At 41.6% G+C, this 16,005-nt stretch overlaps 1 protein-coding gene across 1 annotated transcript in view; it reads right to left on the bottom strand.

The window, feature by feature from the left end:
- Window positions 1-15,755, bottom strand: part of SLC35G2 (solute carrier family 35 member G2) — a 63,484-nt gene extending 47,729 nt beyond the window's left edge. Inside the window, exon 1 of the mRNA XM_073625488.1 lies at window positions 15,348-15,755. The gene's annotated coding sequence lies outside the window, so the exon portion shown is untranslated. The remainder of the gene's footprint in view (window positions 1-15,347) is intronic.
- Between the last annotated feature and the right edge of the window lie 250 nt (window positions 15,756-16,005).

Below are 16,005 nucleotides of genomic sequence, written 5' to 3'. Positions count from 1 at the left end.
CCTCATCAGTGCCCATCAGTGCCACCTCATTGGTTCCCATCAGTGCCGCCTCATCAGTGCCCATCAGTACAGCCTCATCAGTGCAGCCTATCAGTGCCCGTCAGTGCAGCCTCATCAGCGCACAGCAATGAAGGAGAAAAATTACTTATTCAGAAATTTTATAACAGAATATAAGAAATACTTTTTTTTCTAATTTGTCAGTTTTTTTCATTTATTTAGCAAAAAATAAAAACACCCAGTGGTGATTAAATACCACCAAAAGAAAGCTCTATTTGTGTGAAAAAAAATTATAAAAATGTTGTTTGGGTACAGTGTTGTATGACTGTGCCATTGTCATTCAAAGTGTGACAGCGCTTAAAGATGAACACTGGCCTGGTCAGGAAGGGGGTAAGAGTACCCGGTATTGAAGTGGTTAAATACTGCATGCCTGGACCACTCCTTATTTAACTCATGCATTTATTTATTTATTTTCCTATAGTGAATTGACCTAATGCTGTTTTATGAGGTATTTATTATTATTATTATTATTATTATTATAATACAGGTTTTATATAGCGCCAACAGTTTGCGCAGCGCTTTACAACATGATGGCAGACATTACAGTTACATTACAATTTGATACAAGAGGAATCAGAGGGCCCTGCTCATTAGAGCTTACAATCTAAACATTTATTTACAGAGTGTTTTTGCTTTTTGAGGTAAATATCACATAAGATGATAGTGTATTGACATTTTCAGCATTGCATGATATAATCATAAAAATGTGTCACGTGATTCAATTACCTCATGCAATATAATTGAATTGAGCCTTCTGTCCCATTGCCAAAACAAGAAATGAGAGGAAATCTCTTGAAATTAAGGGAATCCCTTTGGGGCCCCCAGGTCACCAAAACTAGTGTCCAAATTGAAAGATTTACCCTCTTTTACTTACACTATCAGTGATAATGGTAAACAGAACAAATCGAGAGGGAGAATTCTCTGGAAGGAGATGTTGTCTATACTTTGCACAGGCTGAACCACCACCGCCGTTCACATACACCTGTCAACCCAGCCGCAAGAATCAGCTGATTTTTGCCGTTGGAGTCTGGTGTATGCAAGTAATCGACTGTGTGAAGGAGGCCTAAAAGTCAAATAGTATACCATCTATTAGGCAGGCCATAGATGGTTTGTATCTCGAACGGTTCAGCAGGGACCGGCCCAGTTTCAAACCATGTATGGGCAGGCTCCCCCCCCCCCCCCACTGGGAAAACACAATGGCTCCGAAAGATGGATTACCCATCAACTGACTGACTGTGTTGATGGAGAAATCAAGCAATTTTCTTTTGGAAAGAAAATTGCTCTGCCTATTGCAGCTTTAGAGTGCTTCTCTTCTTGTATAACACAATGAAGTTGATTCATTACAGCAAACAGGCTGTTTAGTTTCCAAGGGAATTTTCCCCAGGGCTTAGTGAATAAGGTGAAATGTCACTTTACAATGATTACCTAATCATGTGCAAAAAAAAATAGCATTTTTGCTTGCACGATTGAATGATGGAAATCGTTAAAGCTTCACCGCATTCAGTAAGCCATGGGGAAAACTCCCTTGCAAAGTGCAACTTCCTTTACAAAGGGAACAGTCTATTTGCCTTTAGTAAATCAACCCAAATGCGTCTTTTTCCATGCAGTTAAATCTCTTGGCATTTAGCGTGATTTTGTTTTTCATCCCTCTAAATTCATTATGGTGTTATCCACAATCAGTTTGTGCTTTTTTTCATTATTATTTATTCTTTCACTGTTGCATAATATGTATTTCAGTCTTTGCTTATTGTTTATGTATATAGCACCAAAAGTTTAAATATATTTATTATTACAGGTATTTATACAGCACCTATAATTTATGCAATGCTTTACATATGGTACATTCACATCAGTCCCTACTTTTAAGGAGATTACAATCTAAGGCCCGTCCCTCACATACACACCAATTTGGAAAGAACCAATTAATCTACCAGCATGTCGCACAAGCATGAGAAGAACATGCAAACTCCATGCAGGTAGTGTTCTAGTTGAGATTTGAACCAAGCACCCTAATGCTGCAAGGCACAGATATTAACCATCAAGCCACTGGGCTGCTAAAAATCCCTGTACTCTATCCCTTTCCCAATACCCTTTTGGTGCAATTTATATAGCCATAAACAGATGTAGACAAGTATAGTCAAAGCTTTTTTGGCTGTACTGCTCCTTTGGATCACAGGATGGATCAAAGGTGTGCAGTTCATTCTGCACTCCTGTGACCCGTTTTCCGCTAAAGCGCGCTGTCAGCTGATGTCTCAGAGTTGGCCTAGGCCAGTGATGGCGAACCTTGGCACCCCAGATGTTGTGGAACTACATTTCCCATGATGCTCATGCACTCTGCTGTGTAGTTGAGCATCATGGGAAATGTAGTTCCAAAACATCTGGGGTGCCAAGGTTCGCCATCACTGGCCTAGGCTCTAAAAAGATCCTGACCATATGGTTTGGATCCTCCCATGTGCCTGGACCAGCAGCTGGCTCAGTCTCTCAGCGAGCCTCTGAGAGACTGAGCCTGCCGCTCCCTTCCCCTCCACAGCCCAGTGAGGGTTCAAGGGGAAGAACAGAGAGCCAGTGACTGATAGTCACCAGTAGAGATGGACCGAACACTACACTGTTTGTTTTGCAGCGGAACTCCCGAACAGGGAAAAAATTCTGACCCAATCAGTGAACCCCATTGAAGTCTATGGCCTATTTTGAAGGCTTATATGCAAGTAATTGAACATAAAAGGGGTATAGGGGTCTGGGTACTGCCCTGGGGACATGTATCAATGCTAACATTTTTTTTAAAATGATCGTTTTTAAAGGAGCAGTAATTTTTAATGATGCTTAAATTGCAACAATAAAAATTAAAAATTCCTTTAAATATAGTGCCTGGGGAGTCCCCTTATTCTGCCTGTAAAGTGGCACATCTGTAGTATGTATTGAACCTGCTGCAGCAAAAATGACATTTCTAAAGAAAAAAAAAAAACTAGTCAAATCACATTTAAATTGACTTGCGGTTGCAATTGCAGGTACCCAGCTATTTGAAAAACATAAAGAAAAGAAACGGCGTGGGGTCCCCAAACTCAGTCCATACCAAACCCGAAAGGCCAATTTTTTTTTTTAAATGGTGTGGCCCCCCCAAAATCCATACCAGACCCTTATATGAGCACGCAGCCTGGCATGTCAGGAAAGGGGGGGACGAGAAAGCACCCCCCCACCTGAACCATACCAGGCCACATGCACTTTGCATGGGGGGGTTATTTGAGGCAGGGGAGGGACAATGTGCTTTAGGGAAGGGGGGCAGAGCCCCTCCTGTCCCAAAGCACCCCCCATTTTGAGGTCGTGTGGCCTGGTATGGCTCGTTCACCCCCCCCTTTCCTGACCTGCCAAGCTGCATGCTTGGAAAAGTGTCTGGTATGGATTTTGGGGGGACCCCACGCCATTCTTTTTTAAATTTTGGCGTCGGGGGTTCCCCTTAAATTCCATACCAGACCCTAAGGGTCCCCAGGGTGTTCCCCGAACAGGGCAAACAGCTAATGTTCGGCCTGAACTCAAGCTCAGACCAAACCTTTTGCCCAACACTAGTCACCAGCTCTCTGTAGACTGGAGACCGAGAGCTGATCAGATTAATGCTGCATCCACCTAGATGAGTATAATTTTTTTTTGGCAAGTAACTGATTTGGCCAGTAAGTCTGTTATTTTCCAGTATTCTTTAACAGACTGAGCTGTCCAGACAAAGTGACAGTTAGAAGGTTGAAACAAACAATTTAACAATGACAGGGGTGGTTACAATGATCAGATTTATTCATTTATTTAAAACCTTTCTCCCAAAAGGGAAAAAACCTTTGCTGTAACTGCTCAAAGATTGTTAGCTGGGGCTCAGCTTTAACTTTTCATAAAGTAGTAAGTAGTAAAGCACTGCAAAAAAAACAAAAAAACAAAAAACTTTCCCCTGTAAGACAAATGCATAATGTGCTAGTATGCGTCACATGCATGCGGGAGCCCTCGCTTACGGCACAAGCTCTGAAGGTCCGGCACGGTATGCTGGACCTTCAGAGCACATGTGCAGGTGACGTCACCAGCTGGAGGCAGTGTGAATATCTCCTAAACAGTACAAGTTTAGGAGATATTCAGTGTACCTACAGGTAAGCCTTATTATAGGCTTTCCTGTAGGTACAAGTCAAAAAATGTTTACTACCACTTTAATACTGCCATATCCCCAGATTGACAATGCTGCTGTCAAAATGCGTCTCCATTGCTCCTCCATAGATTGGAGATACTCTAAGACAGGGAGTATGTTACTGGCTGGATCACCAGGTGAAAATAAAGGGGAAAAAAACTATAAAAAGAAAACGAATGCAGCCACTACATTAATGATTGGTAATCTCCACTATATTAACATTTTGTCTTTGGGCCCATCTTTGGACAAAAACTTACCCCACATCCCTCTCACACCACCCGGTCAGATTAACCTCCCTGGCGGTTTTCCCGAGTGTGGCTCGGGGTTAAAATTCAGGACCATTAGCGGTAACCCCGAGCCACACTCGGGATTACATTGCAGGATCCTGGTGTGGCTTTACTTACCTTGTCCCCGGGATCCTGCGATGTCCCCCGCTGTGTCTGCGGGCTCCGTCCTCCTCCGAAGCCTCTCCATGCCAGGCTCCGTTCCCTGCGAGCGGCGCGATGCACGGGGGCGGAGCCTGGCGGCAAATTCAAAAAAGTGTAAAATCATAACACATGCAGTACTGTAATCTTACAGATTACAGTACTGTATGAAATTATTTCACATCCCTTTTGTCCCCAGTGCTTTGTCCTATGCCCTTATATTATATATACTGTTCTTTCTGCCTGGAAACTGGAGATTGTCCATAGCAACCAAAAAGTGTCCCTTTACATCAAAAGTGGCTTTAGACCAGCTAGAAAACAGCGATAGTAAATTAGAACACTTGCAGAATTGAGCGATAGTGAATCGTGGGGAAATTTATTTTATTAATTTTTTTTTTTTTTAATTATTTATTTTTATTTATTATATTATAATTTATGTTTTTGTGTTTCAAACTTTATCATACCCGGGATATCTACTAGACTCTTGTTTGGACAGATTTAAGTGTGTTATTGTTAAAAATTACAGACCTACAATATAAAACGCCAAATTTCCATGCAAAATAATTGTACCGCTTTCAGCACCTAAAATCCAAAATAATCATACCGCCAGGGAGGTTAAAAAAAACATTGATTCTTTTAGTGCATCTGTAGTGAGACCATACCAATCTGGTTCAGTGCTTCAGTGCTTGCCAGCTCACTTTTATAAAACAAAATTGAAGTCAACAGAAAACTGTTGTCCACACAAGAAATTTTCATCACCAAAAACAGGTAAAAGAAAAATGCAGAGCCACATGGCTCTCTCTTCAGCAGCACCACTGCTTAGGCCCCCAAGCCTGGCTGGTTGTAGCACCCTGTCCAGGCACTTTTGATGTTTTATATACACTCACCGGCCACTTTATTAGGTACACCTTGCTAGTACCAGGTTGGACCCCATTTTGCCTTCAGAACTGCCTTAAAGTGGGGGTCCACCTATCTATCGTTTTTTTTTTTGGAGATCATTCACAAACTTTTCTTCTCATGATTATCTACTCACATGTTCTGTGTAATAAGTCCGCCTGTGTCCGATTTCGTTGTAAAGAATAACTTATAAAATTCTATGAAGGCGGTTTCCATCTTCATTGTGGGCATTTGAAGCCCACAAGCATGTATTTCCTGGATGCAGTGAATGCTGTGCTCCCAGCATTCACCGAGATGTTGTGATGACACTGTTGCACAATGCATGCTGGGAAGCCTGAGACTAGCTCCCAGGGGACTGTGGGAGGTCTGGGAGAGGCTAGAAACACGCCTACTCCCATGGGAGGAAAACCAGGAAGTGCTAAGAAGATTAGAAAATAAAAGGTAATTACGGCGATTTAAATTTTTTTACACAGCATGTCAGCATCTAGGCAAGGAAGAGAATGCATAGAGATAATGTTCAAAATTTGGGTGGAACCCCGCTTTAATTCTCCATGGCATAGCCTCAACAAGGTGTTGGAAACATTCCTCAGAGATTTTGGTCCATATTGACATGATAGCATCACGCAGTTGCTGCAGATTTGTTGGCTGCACATCCATCCAATCTCTCGTTCCACCAAATCCTAAAGGTGCTCTATTGGAATGTGATCTGGTGACTGTGGAGGCTATTGGAGTACAGTGAACTGGCACCAACAACCATGCCACGTCCAAAGTCACTTAAATCCCCTTTCTTCCCCATTCTGATGCTTGGTTTGAACTTCAGCAAGTCGTCTTCAGCAAGTTGTCCTTACCACATCTAGATGCCTAAAGGCATTAAGTTGCTGAAATGTGATTGGCTGATTAGCAATTTGTGTTACTAAGCAATTGAACAGGTGTACCTAATAAAGTGGACGGTGAGTGTATATACTCCCTTCAATTCAATTTTTTTTTCAGAATAAACTCCTTGCTTTCCGGTGGCTATATTTACACATTTCTATCAATGCTAGACACATGCTAGACAATGTTGATGTCCAGTAGCCAATATGCAAAAAAGAAAAAAAGATTACATTTGTCACATATTTTTTTCAAAACTTACCTAGTATACGTAAAGTGTACAGTATTTAAACCCTATATTTAATTATCCGTATGTTTGGCATTATGCCTCACCATATACAGTTGGTGATCATTTTTTGGCAGATAATTTTTTGTGAATATGTTGGAAAGTATCTTACCTGGGAATTCTGCCAGTAACAGCACCTTCCTGTTATGCACTGACAACTTTAAACCATTGCCCTGCAATTAGCAGCGGCATTGTCAGCCTGGCTGCCTATCAAGTATGTAGGTTGCAGCACAAAATTAGAAGTGAGCAGACTATGATGAAAACGTTTTTTTTCCACAGATACAGTGCAGTAAGTGGGCATTGCCACCCTAGGACAGGAAGTATGATACCAACAGGATCACCAGATAAGATAAAAAAAAAAAGATAAAAACTGAAAAAAGAAAAATTAACCACATTAAAGGTCCCATAGGCTGCAAAGTGTATTTTAACAGTTTCATTGTTTAACCTCTTTTACTGCCAGCAATGTATGGCATTCATCAGTGGCCGCAAAGCGTTTTACACATGGTGGGGTTTACTAACTCAGCTTCCAGGTCAAAGCTTAACTGAACACTCTGAATTTAGAACCTGATTGGCCTCCATGCGCAGCTGCACTAGATTCTGAGTGCTCTAGTTTTAGTAAATCTCCCCTCATAGTATGTGTAAATCTCACAAGCCAAATTTACAACCACCTGATCACTTTTATGGATCCTCAGAAGTGTGATCACCCCCATCCTGCAAGGTGTGTGTCGCCAGGTAGGGTGACCAGCGAACATCCATTGGATGATCTCCCCAACCTAATAAAAACCTGAAAGCAACATGTATAACATCACTTTTCTGCTGTCGGTATAGCCGAGGAAAGTGACAGCGATCTGCACTCCATTCGTTTCAATGGAGGACAGGTGAGACATCAGGGGCCTAATAGATGTCTCTTGATTCCTCATTACAGAGAACCTGTCACAACAACATTATATCATATGAAGGACTTTTGGTTCATGTGCTATAAATAAAGTTTTACACCCAAGCACTTAAAACCTCCCCCGAAAAATGTAAGCTCTCCTCCCCCTATATACACACCCATGCACATGTAAATGTACACATTGGGGGCACCTATGTACAAAAATGTTGTTTGTGATATAAATGGTGCATAACACTATGCATATAGGAGTGATAGGAGTGATAGCGATAATTCTAGGCCCATTATTCATGGTAAACTCTAAACAGATGACCTCTAGGGCCTTTTAAAGCATAACCTTAGGGTAACAAAGTTTGTCGCTATTTCACATGCCCACACAATTTAAAGTTTGGCATGTTTGCTATCTATTTACTAGGCGCAAACTCGTCTTTTTTATTTTACCCAAAATCGGGTAATATATTGCATTGTTTGCCCTGAAATTAACCTCAGTGTATTTTAACTGAAGATTTGTGCTTGAGTAACTGTTGCACTAATATCATGTGACATAAAAATTTGGAGCTACCACTATTTTATTCTCCTCGGTCTTTGCTTTCAGAAAATATGAAGTCATGTTTGGAAGTTTTAACTAACCTTCAAGTCCAACATGATTTTTGCAACATGTGTGCAAAAAAAAAATTTACTCTGGCAGTGAAACGGTTAAAAAAAATAAACACATTATTTTACATGTGTAGCATCGTCCCCGTTGGGCTTGCTGTGTGATGACTTCTAGGGCCTCCCTCTTGATTACCTTGCAGACAGTCACTAGGGGATTTTTCACACATCCATCCTTACTCCCATTTGCTTGTTACTCAATAAACAGTCCGGGGTATTTGGTTTTGTATTTATTGTTGGAACTTGGATGGGAGAAGGGAATAGTGGGATACTCCAACTGAACTATTTACAGGTGAGCATAACTCTCACTAGGCCTCACCAGATTACTTGTGAATACAGACTCTCTGCTGAACCATACTGCAACTTGTATGGAAGAAATAAGTCCATTTTGCTCACTCTAGCAGCAGACTTGGTGCAACTACTTTCTGTGTGTCACTTAGTGTCAGATTTGTCCGCTGCAATGTCGCAGTCCTGCTAAAAATCGCTCATCCCTGCCACTACTGTAAAAAACAATAAAAAAAAAAATAATGTTCATAAATATATCCCATAGTTTGTAGACGCTATAACTTTTGAGAAAACCAATCAATATACGCTTATTGGGATTTTTTTTACCAAAAACATGTAGCAGAATACATATTGGCTAAATTGTTGAAGAAATTAGATCTTTTAAATTTTTTTATTGGATATGTTTTATAGCAGAAAGTAAAAAAAAATAGTTTTTTTTTCAAAATTGTAGTTTTTTTTGTTTATAGCGCCAAAGATAAAAACCGCAGAGGTGACCAAATAATGAGGACATCAATTTTATTTGTGTACAGTGCCACACAACCGTGCAATTGTCAGTTAAAGCAACGCAGTGCCGTATCGCAAAAAATGGCCTGGTCAGGAAGGGGGTAAAACCTTCCAGAGCTGAAGTGGTTAAAGGTTTTGTCAAAAACACCACGGGGTTGATTTACTAAAGGCAGTGGCGGTGCGTCCATAAGGGTGGACGGGCGCCGCCCCCTCTCTCCAGCCACCCCCTCTATGAGCAATGGATAGATTCATGCATAGCTTGAATCTAACCATGGCCGCTGCTGCCACCCCCTATTCAGGCGCCTGGCCCCTTTTCATTTTTGAAGCACCTGATTAGAGCCATAGGCTCTAATAGGCTTCATAATAGGTGAACTCGCAGTTCACCTATCATGCTTGGCGCTCGCAGTCCACCCAGGTGTGTTAAAAAAGCGAATGAATATTTGCTTTTCTAATACTGAACTGCCTCTCCGGCAATCAGGTGCTCAGGTCTGTTACCCATCACCTAATTGGCTGAAACGACAGGCGCTGTAATTGGATGCCCATCAGAGGACGAAAGGAGACGCATGGAGGACACCGCTTGCCTCCGTCACCCGCTGCCCCACCGAGACAGGGTAAGTGTCGGGCAGACGGCGAGTGGGCGGGGGGGTCACAGTGGTGGCATTCGATGGCACAGTGGCGGCATTTGATGGCACAGTGGCAGCGTTTGATGGGCACAGTGGCTGCATTTGATGGCACAGTGGCAGCATTTGAGGGCACAGTGGCAGCATTTGATGGCACAGTGACAGCATTTAATGGGCACAGTGGCTGCATTTGATGGACACAGTGGCTGCGTTTGATGGGCACAGTGGCGGCGTTTGATGGGCACAGTGGCTGCAATTGATGGGCACAGTGGCTGCGTTTGATGGCACAGAGGCTGCATTTGATGGCACAGTGCCTGCAATTGATGGACACAGTGGCTGCGTTTGATGGGCACAGTAAGGCTGCAATTGATGTTTTTTTTCAGAATTTTAGTTTGTTTGCGCCCCCCCAAAAAATTTTGAGCACCAGCCGCCACTGAGTAAAGGCAAATAGGTAAAACTTTACTTTGCAAAGAATACCCAATCATGTGCAGGGGGGAAAAAAACTGCATTTTTGATTGCACATGATTGGATGATGGAAGTCAGCAGAGCCTCTGCTCATTCAAGGCGCAGACATCATGGCTCTGTCCTGAGTGATGTGCAGTTTCACCGCCGCAGTTTACGGAAAGCAGGATAACTAAAGCTGGATGAAGATACAACAAAAACTCTGCAACCACTTTGCAAGACGGCAAGCAAACCAGCACTTGACATTTATTTTATATCAAGTCAGATTCCCACTCTATCCACTAACATGCTCCTCATTCTCTTCCTTCTCACATCAGTGTTATCTATCCACAAATTATCCTTACTCTACCCTTCCTCTCTACCCTGCAGCATGCACATATCACCCTCACTCCTACCCACTCCCTACTACTGCATCCATCATCTCCTGCATTTGCTTCACCCACATGCTTACATAAACACCAGGGCCACTAGACACGTGCGCTCATGCACATCCCACTCCCATCTTGCCTTCCTCACCCTCCTCCTTCTCCTAGTCTCAGGTGACATGTCTCCTAATCCTGGTCTGCCATTTTCAAACTGCAAGCCACGTCTCCAATACCCATCCCTCTCTGGCAACCACCGCAATCCACTTAATTTAGTTTCTATCCCCCTGCTTCCTCAAAGCAGCCCACCTATCTCATGTGCCCTTTGGAATGCCCTCTCCATCTGTAACAAGCTAACATCTATACATGACCTCTTCATCTCTCATGGCTTTAACATACTCGCCATAACCGAAACCTGGCTTCAAAATTTGGACTCAGCTTCTCCTGCTGCCCTCTCCCATGGTGGCCTCCATTAGACTCACTCCCCCAGACCCAACGGACAGAAAGGAGGTTCCACTTCCTTAAGCTAAATCTCTCTAAAACTGAGCTATTAATATTCCCCCCTGCACATGCCCCCCTCCATGACTTTTCCATCAAAATCAACAATGCAACAATCAGGCCCTCCCCTCACGCCAGGGTACTAGGTGTAATCCTAGACTCTGACTTTTCATTTCAGCCAATCGTTGTCAAAAGCTTGTAGACTTCACCTCCGTAACATCTCTAAAATACGCCCCTTTTTAACAAATGAAACCACCAAGCTCATCATTCACTCCCTTGTTATCTCTCGCCTTGACTATTGCAACTCCCTTCTCATTGGCCTGCCTCTCCATAGGCTATCCCCTCTTCAGTCTATCATGAATGCTGTTGCCAGACTTATCCACCTTACCAACCGATCAGTGTCTGCCAACCCTCTCCTCCAATCCCTACACTGGCTCCCAATCACCCAGCGAATTAAATTCAAAATACTAACCACAACATACAAAGCCATTCACAACTCTGCCCCGAGCTACATCACCAATCTTATCTCCAAATATCAGCCAAATTGTCTCCTCTGCTCTTCTCAAGACCTCCTACTCTCAAACTCTCTCGTCTCCTCCTCCCATGCTCATCTCCAGGATTTCTCCAGAGCCTCTCCCATCCTCTGGAACTCGCTACCTCCACCTGTCCGGCTATCCCCTACTCTTGCTAACTTCAGGCAATCCCTGAAAACTCATCTCTTCAGGGAAGCCTATCATGTCTCCAACTAATCTTCTACCACTTCCATCAGCTCATTCCCCACAGTTACAACCTTTTGTACCACCTGCCCCACCCTATTAGATTGTAAGCTCTTCTGAGCAGGACCCTCTTAATTCTCTTGTATTTTATTGTATTGTAACTGTATTGTCTCCTTTTATATTGTAAAGCATTGCGTAAACTGTTGGCGCTATATAAATCCTGTATAATAATAATAATAATAATTGACTAAGCTCTGAAGCAACTGCACTTTGCAAATTGCACAGTCTATTTGCCTTTAGTAAATAAACCCCAAAAGTTCTTGTCTCTATACTTTACATTTTCTCAATGTACCACTTATTCATTCACATGGGGGAAGCAATATCTGGGTGCCCCATATTGTTAAACGGGCTTCCAGATTCTGATAAGCCCCCTGCTCACAGACTCCCACAACCACCTAGCCAGTGTTATCCTCATCAACATGGGGAAAAGGTGCTTTGTTAGGGGAGTTCCCACTAGCAAGTTACCCCCCATGTTGGTCTGGTATGGTTTATGGGGGGGTGCACGCTCGGCCCCCTCACCTTTCCTGCATGCTCAAAAGATGATCTGGTGTAGATTTTTTTTTTTGGGGGGGGGGGATCACACACTTTTTTATTTTTATGTGGGACTCCCCCTCTAAATCCATACCAGACCCAAAGGGCCTAGTATGAAATGGGGGAGGGGGACTTTATGCTGATTTTTGTTTTGTGTGGGGGTCCCCTATTAACATCTATATCAGACACTCATCTAGAATAAGGATCTGGTATAGATGAAGCTGGGAGCTGTTATTTTTTCAGCAATTTAAAAACACTTTTCTGTAAATGTCAATTTTACTGTAGTAGGTTGTATACATCATGTAGATGTGCCACTTTTTTTTAATGTTTCACTTCAACCATTTTTAACATTTCTACTCCCAGCTAAAAGGAATTTAAACAGTTCTTATTTGCTTTAGTACATGTCCCTCAGGGCAGTGCCCAACCCACTATGCCATTAGTTTGACAATCCCTAACATATTAGCCCAGAAAATGTTCATCAATATTTTTTAACATTGAGCTTCTATTTACTTTACTATTTACTTACTTTATTTTAATACGGTTTGGATTTGGCACCCGAACTTAAGTCATGCTGACCGAACGAAATCCAGGTACGTTCGGCCCACCGCTAATCGTCAAGAGCAACAGAATTTTTGCGAAGTCCAACTGTAACTCTATTTTTAATCCTCATAAATGTTGTTTCACAATGGAGGATAGTCTTTGCTATGAGCTCAGTATATTAGAAACAGATATAGGCACCTCAGTTAACCATCAACTTTCTATCCTGCTTGACTTACCACAGCAAACATTTTAAACTGTTTGCAAGTCTGTGACTGTACTATTTCACGTCATATGTGCAGCTGTGTGGAGACAATAATCATAAACACATAATGTAAAAGCAAATGATATCCACTCTCCCCCAGACTCAGCTTGTCATTTTACAAACAGCTGTTAAACCGTATATGCTATTTGCTCATTGACACCCAGCATATCTCAATGTCTGCTGAAGCTGCTGTAAATTCTTTATGCTACATTTGCTGTAAATCTGCATCTGGTCCCCATGGCCATTCATGTCCAGCATGACTTCATGGCTTAGACTGTTGGATATTCTAAGAAACCTGGACGCTACAGAACATTTTAGGACTGACAACTGGCAAAAGCTAGTTTTATTTAAAATGATTGCAGTGCATCAGTAATGTGACGTCTCTATCAGCATCTTGCATTTGATTCATTTGCAATTAACTGATTATCCAAAAATTGATTTCAATATATTTTCCAAAATGATGGAAAATATTTTTGACTGACCTATGGATTTGGGCGTTAATAGCATGTTGTATAATACATGCCATGCCTTTCACTACCACTATTCAAATCATTCTATTTCAGTGACGACTGGACCGTGTAACTAACGAGCAATAATGAGCAATTTGCGATCATCACAAATGCCAATGCAATGCAATGGAAAATGTCTGCTATTATTATTCATTTAGAATTGTATCCAAAGACAAGAAAAGCAGCCTTCTCTGTGTATGTATACTTAAGATGTCAATGTCCAAATAGAGGAGTGAAACTGACACGGTTAGGGTGCAGTGTTCAGAGAAGGAATGGACACATTTTTGATCCACCAATCATTCTAGTAAGAGATCTGTGTATGTATTGCTACCCTAGGTTTGCATTAAAATGTACCGTTCCATATTCAGACTTCAAACTATATTATCTATCATCGCTTCTACAAATTCAACCCAAAGTCAATGACCATGTGTTATTCCAACATATTGATTTTATTATGGTCTCCTAACTACACTGAGTAATGTCATAAATGCTGTATGATTTACTTTCTTTTAGATTAAGTTAATCCTTGCCCTGTTTTCATCCTCCAACCTGGAAAGAAATGTCATTATTGTTATTATTATAGCCTATGCAGCCTGCTCTGCTTCTAGCTGAAAATAATAACGTCAAAACTGCTTTATAGCCTCATTTGCTACACTAAATATTGAGATGACAGCAAAACCCAGAGAAAGCGCATTGCAATTACAGCTTCATCCATATTTTAAGGTTTGGTGAAAAAAAACAGCACAGTGATTCTTTCATTCATAAAAAAAAGAACAAGCAAGAACACACTCTACGAGACTCATTTAAATGTAACTTATGTTATAAAAAATCGGTTGCTTAGAACAAGCATGGGCTGGGCATCAGCAGTTTATTATACTATAAAGTTTAACTATGATATTATAATAAATAAGTACATACAAATAAAAAGCTAATTACATGTAATTTATTACAGTCTCACTACATCAATAGACCTATTTGATAAAGCGATCTACATGGCAATGATGATGTATAAAGTGCAGTAACCATGGCAATCAATCACAATTTGCCTATGACCAGATCAGAACAGTAAAAACAGGTTTTTTATAGGATTGGTTGGCACAGGTTACTTGTGCCCTTTTACACACCACCCTTTTCCTTATTAAATTAGAAAAACAAATTTCATCCAAAATAATATTCGGTCTTTGATAATTATTTGTATCCTACTTAATGGATGATTCAACCAGAGCTTAAAGTAACACAGCTGTCTGCCTTTATATTATACAGTGCTGCACAGACTATTGGCACTATATAAATCCTCTATAAAAATAATAATGATATCATTTATAATGTCACCATTTCTTTCTAACAGTTTCAGATTATCCAGAAAGATAAACCTCCACACACCGACTGTGCATCTGCAGTGGTTAATGAAGGTAAGCTACCAGCACTGAGCCTTGTATGGGCGAGTAGCATTTCAGTACCATGGACAGCGGAGGATCAATATCAGCACCAAGGACATCGCTCATGTCGACCTCCAGTTTGGAGCTGGGTCCCTTTGGAGCTAACAGATTGTCCAATATAGACTTGGAGAGGAATTTCAAAAGGGTCCTTCATACCAAGAATAAAAGGTTAATTGTTTAGCACAGGCAAAATTCTTCCCATTATCTGTCCTATTGCAAAATGACACAGCATGCTGCCTGCCCTCACCAGAAAAGAGCTTTATTGGAAAGCATGCACTAAATCCCTACTAAACCAACGACAAAGCCTACAGTAAATGATAATTACCTCTTATATCAGATGTTGTTGCCTGTAGAGGTGTCCGGTGGCCTCACAAGGACGTGTTTTGATCGCAGTATAGGACAGGCATCTTCTAATGACTTTTTCTTAACGTATTCTCTGGACCGGCGCAGTTTTTAGGAAGCCCACACTGTTTTCTCTATATGTCTACTGGGAGCTGCTGGTCTGGCTAAAGGAAAATGATGATTAGAAGAAGGCGGTGAGTTTTCCCCACCTCCTACTCCCCCTCCCTCAGCTTGTGCCTCTCTCGCTCTTCTTTCACATTGCATTTGTCAAACATGAATGGGAGGAAATAGGGATGGAGGTTGCAGCTGGAAGAGGAGACTGAGACAAACCCATAAAGCTGCATGGATGCTACCAAGACAAACTGCGCATGATCCAAGGAGCTTAGGGGCATCTGGCTCGCCTGCCATAAGCTGTTTGTTCCCTTATTGTCCTAATGTGCAGGGAAATGCTCTGTTTCCTTTCATTCCTCTTGTTCAGTTTCAGTTTAACCCCTGATCACCAGTGACACATCAGATAAATTCAGGAGTGCTCATTTTTTGTAACATTTGTTCTTTTGTGAATATTGATAGCAAAAGGAGCACCAAGTTAAACCCATGCAAATATAAACATGTGAATATCATACCAGGAAAACCAGGATTAT

This window comes from Aquarana catesbeiana, linkage group LG04, assembly GCF_042186555.1.
Source record: "Aquarana catesbeiana isolate 2022-GZ linkage group LG04, ASM4218655v1, whole genome shotgun sequence".
Lineage (NCBI taxonomy): Eukaryota > Metazoa > Chordata > Amphibia > Anura > Ranidae > Aquarana > Aquarana catesbeiana.
Note: the sequence above shows the minus strand (reverse complement) of the source record. Positions and strands in the feature narration are given on the sequence as shown.